We start from the raw sequence: 17,321 nt of genomic DNA on the forward strand, positions 1-17,321 counted from the left end.
AATCCGGAAATTAATCACGGAATTCCCTGATTATTTTTTTCAACAATGGCCGAATAGGTCGAATAGGCGGGCATAGCGGTGACATGGCGGAGGTACAGCAGAGGTACACTGTATACATTTAAACATTGAGCAGGGACACGTGCAAGTAGCTAGTGTTGGGCGAACATCTAGATGTTCGGGTTCGGGCCGAACAGGCCGAACATGGCCGCGATGTTCGGGTGTTCGACCCGAACTCCGAACATAATGGAAGTCAATGGGGACCCGAACTTTTGTGGTTTGTAAAGCCTCCTTACATGCTACATACCCCAAATTTGCAGGGTATGTGCACCTTGGGAGTGGGTACAAGAGGAAAAAAAAATTAGCAAAAAGAGCTTATAGTTTTTGAGAAAATCGATTTTAAAGTTTCAAAGGGAAAACTGTCTTTTAAATGCGGGAAATGTCTGTTTTCTTTGCACAGGTAACATGTTTTTTGTCGGCATGCAGTCATAAATGTAATACATATAAGAGGTTCCAGGAAAAGGGACCGGTAACGCTAACCCAGCAGCAGCACACGTGATGGAACAGGAGGAGGGTGGCGCAGGAGGAGAAGAAGGCCACGCTTTGTGAGACACAACAACCCCGGCCTTGCATGAGGGCAAGAAGCGTGCGGATAGCAGGCTTTGTACCGCCATGCAGTCATAAATGTAATAAAGATAAGTGGTTCAATAAACAGGGACCACGCGGCAACGCTAACCCAGCAGCAGCAGACGTGATGGAACAGGAGCAGGCGCAGGAGGAGAAGGCCACGCTTTGTGAGACACAACAACCCAGGCCTTGCATGAGGGCAAGAAGCGTGCGGATAGCAGGCTTTGTACCGCCATGCAGTCATAAATGTAATAAAGATAAGTGGTTCAATAAACAGGGACCACGCGGCAACGCTAACCCAGCAGCAGCAGACGTGATGGAACAGGAGCAGGCGCAGGAGGAGAAGGCCACGCTTTGTGAGACACAACAACCCAGGCCTTGCATGAGGGCAAGAAGCGTGCGGATAGCAGGCTTTGTACGGCCATGCAGTCATAAATGTAATAAAGATAAGTGGTTCAATAAACAGGGACCACGCGGCAACGCTAACCCAGCAGCAGCAGACGTGATGGAACAGGAGGAGGCGCAGGAGGAGAAGGCCACGCTTTGTGAGACACAACAACCCAGGCCTTGCATGAGGGCAAGAAGCGTGCGGATAGCATGCTTTGTACCGCCATGCAGTCATAAATGTAATAAAGATAAGTGGTTCAATAAACAGGGACCACGCGGCAACGCTAACCCAGCAGCAGCAGACGTGATGGAACAGGAGCAGGCGCAGGAGGAGAAGGCCACGCTTTGTGAGACACAACAACCCAGGCCTTGCATGTGGACAAAAAGCGTGCGGATATAGCAGCAATGCTTTTTGCCGCCATGCAGTCATAAATGTAATACAGATGAGAGGTTCAATAAACAGGGCCCGGAAACGCAACACCATCCCAGATGTTCATTGGTCATGTTACTTGGTTGGGGTCCTGGAGTGTTGCGTAGTCATTTCCAATCCAGGATTGATTCATTTTAATTTGAGTCAGACGGTCTGCATTGTCTGTAGAGAGGCGGATACGCCGATCTGTGACGATGCCTCCGGCAGCACTGAAACAGCGTTCCGACATAACGCTGGCTGCCGGGCAAGCCAGCACCTCTATTGCGTACATTGCCAGTTCGTGCCAGGTGTCTAGCTTCGATACCCAATAGTTGAAGGGTGCAGATGGATGGTTCGACACAGCTACGCCATCTGACATGTAGTCCTTGACCATCTTCTCCAGGCGATCGGTGTTGGAGGTGGATCTGCACGCTTGCTGTTCAGTGGGCTGCGGCTGCATGGGTGTCAGAAAATTTTCCCACTCCAAGGACACTGCCGATACCATTCCCTTTTGGGTACTAGCTGCGGCTTGCGTTGTTTGCTGCCCTCCTGGTCGTCCTGGGTTTGCGGAAGTCAGTCTGTCTGCGTACAACTGGCTAGAGGAGGGGGAGGATGTCAATCTCCTCTCTAAAGTCTCCACAAGGGCCTGCTGGTATTCTTCCATTTTGACCTGTCTGACTCTTTCTTCAAGCAGTTTTGGAACATTGTGTTTGTACCGTGGATCCAGAAGGGTATAAACCCAGTAATTGGTGTTGTCCAGAATGCGCACAATGCGTGGGTCACGTTCAATGCAGTCTAGCATGAATTGAGCCATGTGTGCCAGAGTCCTACCAGAATCCTCATCATCCTCTTGTGAGCGTTGTGATAGTTGTTGTGATGCATCATAGTCGTCACCTTCCTCCTGGTCTGCTTCTGCTGACCATTCGCGTTGAATTGTGGAAGTCCAACGTGCACCGCTCTGGCCCTCGTCAGTGGTGGCATGAAATTCCTGCTCCAACTCCAGCTGTTCCTCCTCCTCTTCTTCGTCATAGCTGCTGGGGCCAGCGTTCCCTGAGGCGGATGGCCTGATGTTGGTACCATCACGCTGATCGTTTTCTCCTTCAGATTCCCCCAGTTGCATCATGACAGCTGTTTCCTTGATTTTTAACATCGACCTCTTCAGTAAACACAGCAGTGGTATGGTAATGCTGACTGAAGAGTTGTCACTGCTCACAAGCAACGTGGATTGCTCAAAATTTTGGAGGACTTGGCAGAGGTCCAACATGTTGGCCCAATCGGATCCACAGAAGCTTGGCAGCTGGCCGGATGCGCCTCGGTACTGCGCCGTCATGTACTGGACCACTGCACTCTTCTGCTCGCAAAAGCGGGCTAGCATGTGCAGCGTAGAATTCCAGCGCGTAGGGACATCACACAGCAAGCGATGGTGGGGGAGATTGAAGCGCTCCTGCATCTTGGCGAGTGCCCCCGAAGCAGTACTGGAATTTCTACAATGTTTGGACACTCGACGCACCTTCAACAGCAGATCGGGCACGCCTGGGTATGTCCTCAGGAACCGCTGAACTACTAGGTTCATCACGTGCGCCAGGCAAGGGATGTGTGTCAGCTTAGCCAACCTTAAAGCGCGAATGAGATTACTCCCATTATCACACACAACCATGCCCGGTTTCAGGTCCAGCGGTGCCAGCCACAAATCCGTCTGTTCCTTTATTCCCCTCCAAATTTCCTCCCCTGTGTGCTGCTTATCCCCAAGGCAGATTAGCTTCAGCAACGCTTGCTGACGCATGCCAACAGCTGTGCTGCACTGCTTCCACGATCCTACTGCTGCTGGGTTAGCGTTTCCGGATGAGGTACAGCTTTGAGATGCGTTGGAGGAGAAGGAGTCAGAGAGGTAGGTGCTGCTGTTATCCAGTGGGAGGGACGGCGGTGCAGCTGTTTGTGGCGTGGGCAACACCCGTGCCGTAGCAGGTGAGGAATCGCTGCCAGGCTCCACAAGGTTCACCCAGTGCGCGGTAAGGGAGATGTATCGACCCTGGCCGAACGCACTCGTCCAGGTGTCAGTGGTGAGGTGAACCTTGCAGGCAACGGCATTCTTCAAGCTTCGGGTTATTTTGCTGACCACGTGCTCATGCAACTCAGGCACTGCAGAGCGTGCAAAGTGGTAGCGGCTGGGAACCACGTAACGTGGGATGGCCACTGACATCATGCCCTTGAAGCTGTTTGTCTCCACCAATCGATATGGCAGCATTTCGCAGGCCAGAAGCTTGGCTATGCTGGCTGTTACTGCCACGGCCCCAGGGTCATTTGCTGGCAATTTCCTCTTGCGCTCAAACATCTCCGACACAGACAACTGAACCGTAGCGCTGCACACGGAAGGGCTGTTGGTTGTTGTGTTTGATGAACACTGGGAGACCTCAAGAGCACTACTCCGGAAAGTGACAGTGTCAGCGTCGTCTGATGTTTGTGAATGTTGTGAACCACGCAATGGCTGGGCTACTGCTGCTGCTGAGGCGGGTCTGGTGAACCCAAGGGAGGCAGTGTTGTTTCTGGTACCCTGTCCTGACGCGTTTGCCCAAAGAGTGGGATGTTTGGATAGCATGTGACGGCTCATGCTGGTGGTGGAGAGGTTGTTAATATTTTTCCCCCTGCTCAGGCGGGTCTTGCACACCTTGCAAATCGCCATGGTAACATCCTCAGTGCAGTCTTCAAAGAAAGCCCAGACTTTGGAGCACCTGCCTCCTTGCTGGCGATTTCTGTTTGCTCCTCTTTTGCCTCTCACTTGAACTTCCACGCTTGTGGTGCCTGAAATTGCGCGCCGCCTACCTTGTGGCACAAGGCGAACTCGTGCAGCAGTGTGTTCTTCAACAGACTCATCTGTGCTGCTGCTACGACGGCGATGTTCTCGTTCACAAACAAAATCTGGGTCTCTGTCCACATTGTCCATACCCTCCTCTTCCATCTCCTCAAACTCGTCATATGTCATTGTGGGCCACCGCCGTGGAGTAGAGCTCCCCACAACAACCTCTGCGCAGCACACTCCAACGTCGTCTTCCAGATCTTGTCGGCCGACCTCCTGCAATTGCAACCCCTCCTGCCCAAATTGCTCTGGGATTTGGGTTTCCGAGTCCTCTTCGGACTCGCCTCGTATTTCAGTGCGCGGTACATTTCCCACAGTTAACGGTTGTGAATCCAGGCACAACATTTCTGGCTGTTCCTCCATTGACCTTTGAAAGGTGGAAGTTTGTTGGGCTGGGAATAGCTCCTGCGAATACCCCATTGTGTCCTGAGGTAATTCATCGGACTGGTTATCTGGCAGTTGTGTGCGTGGTGTCGCTGCCGGTTGTGTCAGCTTTGTGCCCACTGGCTCCTTGTAACTGGCTGAGGACTCGGACCTCGTGCGTGATGTGCTGGTGCTGCTTAACCCACTGCTGGACGCTTGAGAGGTCATCCAAGTAATTATCTGGTCCTGTTCTTTTGGATTTGTGAGGGTTGTTGTCCTGGACAACATGGGTGGTATTGAGTGGGTTTTCTTGGGTGCTCCCCTGTGGCCTGTACGTGAACCGTCAGGGGAAACACCTCTTCCCTTGCCCCTCCCTCTTTCACCGGATTTCTTCCTCATTTCACTTATCCTTACAGTACACGCTGACTGGCAGCAGTACAGTGGCAGTACAGAAATGCTATACAGTACCACTATTCCCAGCAGCGACACAGAGCACAATGCTATACAGTGACGGGTGAGCGGTGTACCACTATTCCCAGCAGACACAGAACAGTGAACAGAATGCTATATAGTGTGGCTGAGCGAGCGGTGTACCACTATTCCCAGCAGACACAGAACAGTGAACAGAATGCTATATAGTGTGGCTGAACGAGCGGTGTACTACTGTTCCCAGCAGACACAGAACAGTACACAGAATGCTATATAGTGTGGCTGAACGAGCGGTGTACTACTGTTCCCAGCAGACACAGAACAGTACACAGAATGCTATATAGTGTGGCTGAACGAGCGGTGTACTACTGTTCCCAGCAGACACAGAACAGTGAACAGAATGCTATATAGTGTGGCTGAGCGAGCGGTGTACCACTATTCCCAGCAGACACAGAACAGTGAACAGAATGCTATATAGTGTGGCTGAGCGAGCGGTGTACCACTATTCCCAGCAGACACAGAACAGTAAACAGAATGCTATATAGTGTGGCTGAGCGAGCGGTGTACCACTATTCCCAGCAGACACAGAACAGTGAACAGAATGCTATATAGTGTGGCTGAGCGAGCGGTGTACCACTATTCCCAGCAGACACAGAACAGTGAACAGAATGCTATATAGTGTGGCTGAGCGAGCGGTGTACCACTATTCCCAGCAGACACAGAACAGTGAACAGAATGCTATATAGTGTGGCTGAGCGAGCGGTGTACCACTATTCCCAGCAGACACAGAACAGTGAACAGAATGCTATATAGTGTGGCTGAGCGAGCGGTGTACTACTGTTCCCAGCAGACACAGAACAGTACACAGAATGCTATATAGTGTGGCTGAACGAGCGGTGTACTACTGTTCCCAGCAGACACAGAACAGTACACAGAATGCTATATAGTGTGGCTGAACGAGCGGTGTACCACTATTCCAAGCAGACACAGAACAGTGAACAGAATGCTATATAGTGTGGCTGAGCGAGCGGTGTACCACTATTCCCAGCAGACACAGAGTGGCAGTAAACAGAATGCTATATAGTGTGGCTGAGCGAGGTACACAGAGTGGCAGTAAACAGAATGCTATATAGTGTGGCTGTGCAAGCGGTGTACTACTATTCCCAGCAGACACAGAGTGGCAGTAAACAGAATGCTATATAGTGTGGCTGAGCGAGGTACACAGAGTGGCAGTAAACAGAATGCTGAGCGAGCGGTGTACTACTATTCCCAGCAGCGACACACAATGACTGGGGGGGACCCTGGCTAGCGTGGCTGGAGCGCGAACTACCCTGCCTGCCTACCCAAAGCTAAACCCACAGACAAATGGCGGAGATATGACGTGGTTCGGGTATTTATTTACCCGAACCACGTGACAGTTCGGCCAATCAGAGCGCGTTCGGGTCCGAACCACGTGACCCGTTCGACCAATCACAGCGCTAGCCGAACGTTCGGGGAACGTTCGGCCATGCGCTCTTAGTTCGGCCATATGGCCGAACGGTTTGGCCGAGCACCGTCAGGTGTTCGGCCGAACTCGAACATCACCCGAACAGGGTGATGTTCTGCAGAACCCGAACAGTGGCGAACACTGTTCGCCCAACACTACAAGTAGCAGGGACATCGGAGAGAAGCAGGGACACGGCAGAGATAGCGGGGACAAGGGAAGAAAGCAGGAACACCTGGGGACAGAAGGTGGACACCTGGGAGGCCAGAAGAGGGGTCACCTAGGGACAGAAGGGGACCCTGGGAGGACAGAAGGGGACATAGGAGGATACCAACTGGGGGAGAACATCTTCAAAATGCTCCTGGAACATGGACGCACCAGGTTTAGTATTTTTTTTCCCTGGATTTTGCCCTCTAAACCTAGGTGCGTCTCATATGCTGGAGCGTCTTATACGGCAAAAAATACGGTATTCTTTTTCACACCGGAGGTGATGAGAGACTTCTAAAAGCTTTCTATTGTTGCTGGCTAAAAACAATATAGGCATGTAGGGTTTACAGAAGGACAGTTTCTTTGATAGATGTGCTTTAAGTGTTTGTACTATGAAAGCATCTGTTAAAATTGTAACACTTGTAAGTTTCCAGAAACCGCGGCAAAGACGCCTCAATGTCACAGCTGACTCCGGTCCCATACAATGTGTGCTTTTCATTAGCATATTTAAGATAACCAAATAAATTAACATTTAAATAAACACAAATAATTTGATCCTTCCTTCTCAAACAAATGTTTATTTAATTAGAGGCAAAAATAGATTCTGCTGGCTGTTGACTGTCATAGAGCTCTTCAATCTCCATTGGAAAACTTTTTCAGTAAAGCAGATACTTTTTTTTTACATTTTTGTTGTTGTTAGAATTTTTGTTCTTCCATCTCTCGTCTCTGCAAGGAAGGCTCCGGAAATGACAGAATTTCTCTTTCCACTTGACATTACCGTTAGCAATGATTTATGCATCCATGTGCTGAAACAGAAGATGAATCAGAGAGGAAAGTCTGCTATAAGGACAAAGTTAAATCAGCATTATCTTGTCTCCCCATGCATGTAACATTGAATAATATATCATTCCATTATGAAGTGAAACACTATCATTATTCTTCAGGAAATCTAATATGTTATTTCATGGAAATGGGATTCTCGACTCCATTACGCCGAACAATATTTTCACAAGTTGCGCTTTATTTAGAGACTAGTCATCGTGGGTTTTGGCCCCAAATTATTATTATTTTTTTTCCTAAATGCTTTTAAACAGGAATTGTAACCAAAGATTGAACTTCACCCCAATCAGTAACTGATACACTCTTTCCCACAAAAAAAAAAAAAAAAAGAAAAAAAAATTTGAATAAATCATCAGTGGGTCTGTGTTGCTGAAATTGTGGTGAAACCCCTCCCACAGTGTGATGTCAGCACCTAGGTCCTGACATCACACTGTGGGAGCCTTGTTGAATTGTGTGGAATAACAGCTGTTTCCAACTGCCTAGCAACCAGTATTTCTCCCTTTCCATATGTGTATCTCTATAAAAAAACAACCTTTCAGCATATCGCATTGTTAGGAGGTGAGGTTATAGATTATTACACTTGGAGCTGTCTCTTTTTTTTATGTCTGCCAGTAGTAAAGATGATTAAATGCAGACTGAATGTGGATCAAATAATATGAACAAATTTTATGGTAAATATAAACCATTTTTCTTAACTTTCTTCTATTTTTTAACTTCTCACTTTGCAATGTATTGATTTATTTTTCCCCCTTTTCGCTACAGTTCCTCTTGAAGTTTGCAGACAGAAGTCTTTTTATCCATTTTAGCATTTTGGATTTTAGAACGTTGATGTTCAGTTAAATATTTGGAGACACATTTACACTCAATTAGTAAATCAAGCCAAGAAGGATAACAATCCATTTCTGAGAATTTTCTTTAAACAACAACCATATTTTTCAGACTATAAGACACACCAAGATTTAGAGGCCAAAAACCAGGGGGAAATAATATACTAAAAATGTCCATGGTGAAGGGGCATCTTGTGGATTATGCCCCCTTTGTACCTTATGCCTCCTTATACCCCTTGTGTCTTCCTGTGTCCTCCTCTGTCCCTCTTGTGTCCTACTGTGTCCCCCATGTGTCTACTTCTGTCCATCTTGTGTCTGCCTTTGTTCCCCTTGTGTCCTTCTCTATGCCCCCTTGTATTCCCCTATGTCCTCCGTTTGTCCCCCTTTGTCCTCCGCTGCATGGGCACAGTACAGGGAGTCCCTGATATTGTGGCGTGTTGGAGGTTCGTATAAGCAGGCATTTGGACTATAAGATGCAGTGACTTTGTAACTTTTTTCCCCAACTTTTGGGGGAGAAAAAGTGAGTCTTATAGACCAAAAAATACAGTATTATCCATTTGCCACAAATCGCCTAATTGTGCACTTTCACAATCTAAATAACTCCCACATACATATAGGGATAAGAGTCTTTTATGTCATAGTCATGTGACGTCACCATCGAACCAGAAAGCCATGGAGCTGAAGTACTCAGAGACTTTTAGGCTCTAATAGTTTTTTTCATTTCCACAACCTCCCAGGGTCAGTTGCAGGTGCATTGGAGCCTTAAGGCAAAGCTAACCTGGGGCCACTCTAACAATCCCCTCCACCCTTCAGGTATAGGTGAGTTGCTGCCAAGTATGATGAAGGGTTCCCAGGGAGTAGTCAGGTGGAGGACTGGGAGAGAGTTCTGGAAGCACAGGTAGTGGTGGTGGTGGCGGTGAGGGCTGACAGTGCTCAGAGGCCCTGGGGAAATTGCCTCGTTTGCCTTAGTGGCAGCACCAGCCCTGCAGCCCCCTACATTCTAGGAACCACTGCATAACTTCCATATTACTGCACTCCCTACTTTTTTAGTCACTGAATTCACCCCCTCCCTCCCAACTTGCGGTTCAACAAATCTGAAAGAGTGGGAGGGGGGGAAACTTGTTCTAACAACAATTCCTACCATTCTTCTGGTGGAGAAATGAAGGGTTGAATTGTATGAATGTCATGCCCCCTCCTAGCTGTAATGACAGTACTCCAGAGTCCAGACCACTCTGATGATGCAGTAGGGTTTCTCCAGAAAATAACAGAAATCCAGATGAAAGCTCTATCATGACATCATCACTGAAACAAACCACGTGTGACAAACAGGAAATTATCATTATTATACATTTATATGATCTTGGTGGAACTTTTTCCATAGCACTTTGCAGAGGACATTAAACAATTCATAACTAAAGTGTACCTTCTGCAGAACAAGGTCAGTTTCTAGGCAGCCATATTTATGTAGTAATGATATGTTTGGAAGAACATTTAACCACTTCGCATCCAGACCTTGTTTTCCCCTTATTGACCAGAGCAGTTTTGACACTTTAGCGGTGTTCCTTTTTAATCAGCAATAACTTCATCTGTACTCGTGCCACTTAAATTATCTATATATCGTTTTTTTCAAGACAAACTAAGCTTTCATTGGGGGTATTTGGTACGAAGTAAAATGTTCCTCTCTATGCATCTTAATGGGAAAAAGTGGGACAATTTAAAAAAAAATGCATTGTTTCTCAATTTTGACCAATTCCAGTTTGGAAACAAAAAGTGCGATTGACATAAAAACTGTGCCGCCAGTTAAAGTCGCCCCAGTATAGATATCCAGATGTGTCCCCAGTATCACTGCCTCCCCCAGTATAGTCAGATGTGTCCCCAATATCAGCCCCCCTAGCATAGCCACATGTGTCCCCTGCGTTTGACAGCCCCAGAATAGATTGACAGACGCACCCTCAGGAATAGTGCCCCTCTTTATAGCCATATGTGTCCCCGGATCAGGATTAACCCCATTATGGCCAGATGTACCCCCAGGTTTAGTGCTGCCCCCCATTATAGCCAAATGTGCCCCCAGTATATGATTTCTGCCCCCCCCAGTTGCCCAGATGCACCAAATTAGTAAATCCCCCCTCCCTTTAGTCAATTAGATGCCCCCAACAAACATGTAACCCCCCCTTTTATTTATCCTACCCCCACCCCCCCAGGATCGATAGCCAGATCCCCCCCCCCATGAGGCAGCCACCTCCGTGCAGAAATCCTAAAAAAATCCAACAGCAAGCAGCTTCACTCACCTACCTTGTTCCTGCGACTGTCCTGAAGCCCGATCCTCTGTTCTTCGCTCTGCAGTCAGCCATATATTGCCGGTAACCCGGATCCCGTCTTGATGACGTCATCAAGCCGGGACCCGGGTTACCGGCATAACGCGGCTGAATGCAGAGCGGTAATCAGAGGACCAGGCTTCAGGATCGTCGCAGGAACAAGGTAGGCGAGTGAGGCTGCTCGTTGGATGATTTTTTTTTACTAATTGTGCGCCGAGGGGGACAGATGAAGGATCGCTGCAGTTCACTACTGCAGTGATCATTCATGGGAGGGGGTGGACTAATTGGACAAAAGGGAACATGATCCCTTCCACCAATTAGTATTGCAGCTGACAGTGCCGGAGGGTGTGCTCTGAAGCGCACCCGACCGTGCACAGCAGGGCTGCAGCCAGGTCAGTATATCTACGTCACTGTGGCTTGGAGGGTGCCACACCTGACGTAGATATACTGTAGTGGTGGGGAAAGTGGTTAAAGATGCATTGAGTCATATCACTTACTGTCCTTTAACTGACCTCTCAAAATCACATTCTGCTTCACTGAAATCAATAGCATTTCCTACTTTCAAAGTGTCGATCTCTAAAGTGGCAACCTGTAGCTCTGTAATTAAACTTAGTTCGGCATATAGCGATTGTCACTTTTTGGATGAAATACAATGGTAATAATGGCAGTTGTGGAAAGGTGTGATTTCTTATACATAAGGCACTCATTTAAACAAATCACCACTTTTATTAATAGGCCCATTTACCTTTAAGATTACAAGAGCAAAGTCCCCAGACTTGGCAATTGATAACTGACTCCGTTATTGTGCTTGACCGAGCTACATGAGGTAGCTCGGTCAAGCACAATAACAGGGAGTCAGTTATAGAATTAAGAATTTAATTTAAAGAAAATCTGTGATGAAAAAAACTCCCCTGGGGGGTACTTACCTCGGGTGGGGGAAGCCTCCGGATCCTATTGAGGCTTCCCCCGTCCTCCTTGGTCCCACGGCGGTGGAGAAAATCCTCCCGGAGCGGCGGAGATGTAAATATTTACAAATATTTACCTTTTGGCTCCAGCGCAGGCGCAGTATCCGCTCTTCCAACGGAGATAGGCGAAAATAGCCGATCTCCATCGGGCCACTCTACTGCGCAGGCGTAAGTCTCCTGCGCCTGTGCAGTAGAACGGAGTAGACGGAGATCGGCTATTTTCGCCTCTCTCCTTCAGAAGAGCCGCAACAGCACCCCCGCTGGAGCCCGAAAAGGTAAATATTTCACAGGCTGTCAAATTTGTCGCCTGTGCGTTCCAGGGGCTGCGACGAGACCGCCGTGGGACACAGGAGGACGGGGGAAGCCTCGATAGGGTCCAGAGGCCTCCTTCTACTGAGGTGAGCACCCCAGGGGAACTTTTTTTCAGTACAGATTTTCTTTAACTGCACTGCTTTTCTTGTACAGTACTTACAAATCTTCCCAGTCACACCTCACAGTGGGGCTGTAAACAAATATCACATCTTCATTCATATGTCTTATTTTCCGGATTAAAAAAATACTTTTAACCTATTTTAGTTCCTGGACGTAGAAACTACGTCCAGGAACCATGCGTGCTCCCGCGGCCTATCGCGCTCGTGCACACGTGCTCCCGCCCCGCGGTTTGTTATCCAGGCAATCAGTGAATCGGGCTATGGTGCCCGATCACTGATTCCTCTCCCTCGCTGAAAAAGCGACAGCTGCGCTTTTTCTGGCTGTTATCTCCCCCATGCGTCTCTCTAAGTGTATGTTACGCTTAGAGTGACGTCATGTAAACAAACTTATGGCTGCCATCTTGGGGCCAAAAAGTAAAACTACAACTAAAACTAAAAAAAATCAAACTCAAGACACATTTACATTATAAAACTATTGTTTACATCCCACTCTCCCAAAAATACCCAAATAAAATGTTTAATATAAAAAAAAAAAAAAATTACAATAAAAAAAACATGTAAATATTTACCTAAGGGTCTAAACTTTTTAAATATCAATGTAAATATGAAATATTTCTATATTTTTTTTATTTTAAACTTGTAAATAGTGATAGATGCTAAACGGAAAAAATGCACCTTTATTTCCAAATAAAATATTGTCGCAATACATTGTGATAGGGACATAATTTTAATGGTGTAATAACTGGGACATATGGGCAAATACAATACGTTAGTTTTAATTATGGAGGCATGTATTATTTTAAAACTATAATGGCTGAAAACTGAGAAATAATGATTTTTTTCAGTTTTTTTCTTATTCTTTCTGTTAAAATGCATTTACAGTAAAGTGGCTCTTAGCAAAATGTACCCCCCAAAGAAAGCCTTATTGGTGTCGGAAAAAACAAGATATAGATCAGTTCATTGTGATAAGTAGTGATAAAGTTATAGGCTAATGAATGGGAGGTGAACATTTCTCAAGTGAAAACGACAGAACGCGAATGGGTTAAATTATCCTACTTCAAAATTGTCCCTAGTAAATAAATAAATAAAAACACCTAAATTAGTAAAAAATACTTAATAGAAGCAGTAGAGTGTTGTTCCATGTTAGCCACCAGTAAAAGCAAGGAGTTTTGAATCAGGATGATACCATTCATTGGCTAACTTAAAGGGGCACTATAGTGAAAAATTGTAAAATGTAAAATATGAGCAAACATAAACAAATAAGAAGTGCATTACATAAAAAGTACAGGTTTTGGATTAGTCCATCTCTTCATGGGGGATTCTCAGGGATTTATTTATTTTCAAAAGCACTTAGTAAATGGCAGTTGCTCTGTCCAACTGCCACACAACTGTGTAGCGAGCAGGGAAGCTGACCAGCATCATTGTTTAAATCTTTTTTAGAGAATATCTTTATAAAGAATAAAATCCTTGCTGAGAATCCCTTATGAAGAGATGGACTAGTCCAAAACCTGTCACTTCTGTCAGATTTCTACTACCTATTGTAAGTGACAGCAACATAGGAGAAAAGTAGTTTATGGCTCATTTTACTCTGGAAAAAATGTACTTCTTATTTGTCTATGTTTGCACATATTAAAATTTTTACAATTTTTCACCATAGTGCCCCTTTAACCACTTCTGTGCCAGGGCTTTTTTTGCTGATCGGTGCTGCGTGGGCTCTCCAGCCCGCAGCACCGATCAGATAGCAGCCAGGGCGATCAGACTTCCCCCCTTTTTTCCCCACTAGGGTGATGTCCTGCTGGGGGGGTCTGATTGCCGCCGGCTGTTTGCGCTTGCGGGGGGGCTCTTCAAAGCCCCGCTCCGCAGCGTTTTCTGGCCTCCTTACCCTTCCCTCCCTCTCCCTCCCCCTGTGAGCAGAAATCTGTCCTGCGCCTGATGGGATAGGCTTCAGCCTATCAGATGCCGGCGATCCCCGGCTAATCAGAGGCCGGGGATCGCCGATCTCCTCTATGGCGCTGCTGCGCAGCAGCACCGTATATATGTAAACAGCGGGGAAGATCTTCCCTATGTGTTTACATTTACCCTGCGAGCCGCGATCGGAGGCTCGCAGGGTGTTCACGGAGACACCCTCGTACGAGTGGCCGTTTCCATGGAATCCACTTCAGGATTCAGGGGCGTACTTAAGCGTACGCAGAATCCTGAAGTGGTTAAACTAAAAGGAGTAAGCTTTCGGCTTGAAGCCGTCATCAGACTGATTCCGGTATACTGACAACATTTAGAACAAAGCTTATATACACTGGACATTAAAAAGGAGATACATTGTTCTGCGATAAAAGTCACTGGATACCTTGATTACAACATCAAGAGGGTCTCACATGGATGCTAGCTAATTTATGACCAAAAGATAAGACCACTTGTTTGGTTAACCATCACTTACCACAGACTCTTCAAACGTGACTTGGTCAGTCTACATACAATGATGTAAGCTGAAGAAAATTGCAGAATTTAAAACCCTTTTTACCAGCACACAAATAAAAAAAATGGCACAAGAAAAAAAAATGAAATTAAATTAAAATATAAAAGAATAGTGGGATTTAACTTCTTGGCGACTGCTCAACACCAATTTGGCTGGGGATCGCGCTCGCCGATGTGTGCGCATCCTCGATCAAATGATGGAGCGGAGCTCCATCATTAGTCTCCTAGCAGCGAGACTGTTAGACGGCAAAACCGCCATCTATTTACATTGTACAGTGCTGTGATCTATAGCAGTGCTGTACTGAGGACAGCCGTGTCACTGGGCTGTCCTCCTGGGAGGCTCAGAGAGCAATCGGCTCTCATAGGCTGATTCAATGTGAGGTCATTAATTCTGCACTTGAGCCAATCATTTTTTTTTATCATTTCTACCCTTTAAATAATCTGATCAAACAGAGTCCAGGTGGACACGATAAAGAGAAAAGCATTTTATCTGAAGTCGATCGGTCCCCAAGACATTGTTTAGAAAGTACATTGAGCTTGATGTCTATGAGAGACGATCACAGGGATTGGCTGCCAGGGGGAGGGAGGGGAATAATAAACAAAAATAGTATAATTTATTAAACTGCAGCAGCGATCAGAGCCCACCAACAGAAAGCTCTTTGGTGGGCAGAAAAGAAGGTGATTTATTTGTGTGCTGCTTTCTACGGCTCTGCAGCGAGCTCTTAAAGCTGCAGTGGCCTGAAGTGTAAAAAATAGCCTGGTCACTAGGGGGATGTAAGCCTAAGGTCCTTAATAGGTGAAAAGCATATCATCAAAACCAATCATATCTGTACAAGAAATTGTAATCCTTATTTAACCACTTGAGGACCACAGTGGTAAACCCCCCTAAAGACCAGGCCAATTTTAACTAAAATTGCCACTGCAGCTTTAAGGCTAAGCTGCAGGGCCGCACAACACAGCACACGAGTGAGCCCCCCCTTTTCCCCCCACCAACACAGCTCTCTGTTGGTGGGGTCTGATTGCCCCCAAGTGTTTTTTTTTTATAAATATTTATTTGTGTCTTTTTTTAAACAAAATGTACATTTTTTTCTTATTTCCATCCCTCCCTCCCTCCATGCAGCCATTCAATCACGTGATCGGCTGTCATAGGCTTCAGCCTATGAGAGCCGATCACTCTCTTGTCCCCCAGGGGGAAAGCCATGTGACACGACTTTCCCCAGTACAGTGCTTCTGCTGATCGCAGCTCTGTGCTATGTGTTTAGACAGCAGTTTCACTGTCTAACAGTCTCTCGAGCAGCAATCGCAGCTCGGAGACTGAAGAGGGGGCGGAGCAGGAGATGCACGCGCAACCTGCGCACAATCTCCTGCAAAACAGAGCCCCAGGACTTGACGCCAATTGGCGTTAGGCGGTCCTGGGGCTGCCGCTGTGGCCACGCCCTTTGGCGTTAGCCGGTCGGAAGGTAGTTAAACCTTCATCTACCGTTTTGAACCAATGTATAAACTTTGTCATATATAATACAAATAAAACAGTAACTGCAGATAAACTAAGCTAAAAAAAAAATGTAATGTAAATAACTGCCTTGACTGGAGTTATGTAATTCACCACCATCGTGGTCCAAATGTGCTTCCAACTTTCCATATTGCCTTGTTATTTTCTGTCACCGCTTCTTCTTGGATAAATATTTTATGTGTGAGTGTCATCAACAAAAAAAGCTGGGATAGTCTGACAATTCTGAGAATTCCTGTTGTGAAATATATTTGATGAAATATTTCATCTGTCTCCTCCGCTTGTGTGACGCCGTCACACCGCAGGTCTGTTTATAGCGCTGTAGCGGCTCTCTCCGCGCCCCCAGCCTCCACTCCTGCTTCTTCCATATGTGGCGTCGTCATTACACCCTGTCAGGAAATACAAAATGTCTGTGTCAATTCACCCGGAACTGAGTCAACATCCATTAATCTAATCAAGAAAGCTGAGTCCATCTTCTGAAATTCCACCGGTTACTTTCTGCCTGGTAAAAAGAGAAAAAAAAAACATTTGTGTGAGGTAAATGGAATAAGACTGAGCGGGATGACAGCTGTCACTTAGCCCATCACTCAGCTGTGAAGAAACGACTTTATTACGGCAAGAGGAGCTAAAATCAGATCACTCTTCCTTAATAATTATCACTTTTGAAGCACGCTTGTACTTTTTTCTTAATTCTAATATTGGCAGATGTGAAGAAGCTCTGAGAGGTGATGCTTCAGCTGTAAACCATCAAGAAGCATTCGTAAACAATTTCTTTCAGTATATACATTAGGCCCCCCTGGCGTTTTTATTGGTCACTCGCATCATGTAACAGCAAGTGACTTATGTCTCATTATTAGCGGCTTCTTCCGTCTACCACTAGTTCATATAGATGACATCTTTCTTTTGCCTATAGCAAAATTATTGTCACAATAAAAAATGGAGACGCAAAACAAATGCAGCCCGTATCCTGCATTTCAGGTGAGGTCTCTCTGAGGCCATGAGCAGCAAGCATATTTTGTCAAATTAAACCCAAAATTAATCCAGTTGATCTCTCAAAGCAAGGGATCCTATTGCATTGATCGCAAATTTACCAGTTGATTGCAAAAGGACTACTGGGTTGGTAGATAGTGGTTGCACGCCGAAGACTCTGCAAGTAAGGGCTGCGAGCGAATGTGTCCATCGCTCCTTCCCATGGGCAACAACGAATC

The 17,321-nt window shown here is 46.4% G+C and overlaps 1 long non-coding RNA gene across 1 annotated transcript in view; it reads right to left on the reverse strand.

The window, feature by feature from the left end:
- Positions 1-7,341: 7,341 nt before the first annotated feature.
- Positions 7,342-17,321, reverse strand: part of LOC137517862 (uncharacterized) — a 28,783-nt gene continuing 18,803 nt past the window's right edge. Inside the window, exons 2-4 of the long non-coding RNA XR_011020691.1 lie at positions 16,186-16,502; positions 9,565-9,725; positions 7,342-7,562 (exon numbers count right to left, since the gene is read on the reverse strand). This is a non-coding gene — a long non-coding RNA (uncharacterized lncRNA). The remainder of the gene's footprint in view (positions 7,563-9,564; positions 9,726-16,185; positions 16,503-17,321) is intronic.

Source organism: Hyperolius riggenbachi, chromosome 5, assembly GCF_040937935.1.
Source record: "Hyperolius riggenbachi isolate aHypRig1 chromosome 5, aHypRig1.pri, whole genome shotgun sequence".
Lineage (NCBI taxonomy): Eukaryota > Metazoa > Chordata > Amphibia > Anura > Hyperoliidae > Hyperolius > Hyperolius riggenbachi.